Below are 1,895 nucleotides of genomic sequence, written 5' to 3'. Positions count from 1 at the left end.
TTGATTCAAAGTGATAAATTTGACAGCTTTCACAGTTGTTACAGAGCAATAAATGTAATGGAAACAATGTATATGCTCACATAAAGTAACACAGAATCCCACATATATGTACACATACAAACAGCTTATTAAAAATAATGCTGGAGAGTAGAGCACATGCGTGGGAGCACACTGGGCTGTCTCTGCCAACTCACAATCCTAGTAAGTCAAAAATATGCTAATGAAAATGGCCTCAAATTCTTGGCTGCATTATTTTACTCTCTGGATCAGCAATCCTATTTTTCTTAGGTTCTCAGTTATTTAGTATTTTGCTGGAAGAACAGGGTGATATCCAGCCTAACATTCTGAAGAATTACCCTCATGTAAGAATCCAGATGATACCAGCCAGAATCTCTAGAAAGACAGATGACATTGACAGCAGATACTAGTTATCAGAAACATGGAAACACAGTTCACTGGACCTGGAACCTTATATCAGGTGAAAATTCTTTGCTGGGTTATGACAGGACCTCAAATCCTACAAGTGGCCAAATATATCAGAGCTACAAGGACCCATTGTTGTAATAAAGCATGGTTTATGAACCCAGAAGAAAATAAAGGCTTTTCTACTAAAGAATTAAGCACCAAAGTAGGCAGAGACCAATTGCACCAGAAGACAATTAAAGCCCTCCAGTATGTCCATGATCATTGTCTAGAATATGCTGACTGGTTCATGAAAGCAGATGATGATATATATGTCATACTGGGTGACTTGAGATGGCTGCTTATAACCTATGATCCTGAAGAACCATCTACATGGGAGAAGATGCAAGTGTGATGTGAAGCAGGGCTACTGTGAATGGAGGCAGGTATGCGCTGAGCAAAGACCCCTTGAGATTTGTTCATGTGGTTTAAATGCACATCTATACCCATTTCCACCTCTGAAGTCTTAGCCCTGAGGAGATGCATGGAAATACTAAACATAGAAGAAGGGAATTCCAGAAATTCCACTGGAAAAGAAGCTTTCTATCCCTTTTTGCCCAAAAAAAAACCCCAAAAAACAAACAAAACAAACAAACCAAAAAACCAAACCCCACCATCTAATGTAAGCTTCTCTGGGCAGACCTCTTTGGAAATGTAACTACGTCCCTCCTATAGAGGATTCCAGTTGCTGTTCTGATTTTGCAATTTCTTCTCACTATGGAAAGGTACAGCTATGCCTGTGTTAATAGTAGTTGATCACTTTCACCCATATGATTATTTATATGGCTATCAACTTGCCTTACCTGAGACTCTACTAAAGGAAATGAGCAAACAAACAAAAATAAAGGTGCAGAAGCAAACTGAGGAAAACCTTCAAAAGAAACCCATGAAAGAACAAAGGAGTGTAATGTAACACTGAAAAAAGACCTCTGCATCTCTGAAGGCAACACTAGGGTCCCAGTGAGCGATTCTTTCTAAGTGAGTATTCGATACTAGAACTTTTCCATAAAAATGGCTGCAAACTGAAGCTTCAGCAGGAGCAGTAGAGTGTTTTAAAATGTGTTTTTGGTACAGTACTCTTATATGTTGTATTTTAAAACAGTGGTCAGGATGAGAGATATTGTTGCCTGTTTCTGACCAGATGTTTAGTGGCACTAAGAAAATAAAATAGCTAGGGGGTGCCTGGTTGGCTGTTGGTTGGGCATCTGCCTTCAGCTCAGGCTGTGACCCCAGGGTCTTGGGATCGAACCCTGTGTCGGGCTTCCTGCTCAACAGGGAGCCTCCTTCTCCCTCTCCCTCTGCCTCTCCCCTTGCTTGTGCTCTCAAATAAATAAATAAAATCTTTTAAAAAGTGGTGGGTGGAGAAGAGAAAGCAGTTAAATTACTAAACCTACAGTTCACCATGTTAAGTAAAACATCCATGATAATAAATA

General features: G+C 39.8%; 1 pseudogene; it reads left to right on the top strand.

Moving 5' to 3' along the window:
• Positions 1 to 226: 226 nt before the first annotated feature.
• On the top strand, positions 227 to 1,375 carry LOC116882343 (annotated as a pseudogene).
• The last annotated feature ends 520 nt before the right edge of the window (positions 1,376 to 1,895 follow it).

This window comes from Lontra canadensis, unplaced genomic scaffold, assembly GCF_010015895.1.
Source record: "Lontra canadensis isolate GAN:19392208 unplaced genomic scaffold, GSC_riverotter_1.0 scaffold83, whole genome shotgun sequence".
In the NCBI taxonomy this organism is placed as follows: Eukaryota; Metazoa; Chordata; class Mammalia; order Carnivora; family Mustelidae; genus Lontra; species Lontra canadensis.
This window is presented reverse-complemented; position numbering and strand designations above follow the sequence as displayed.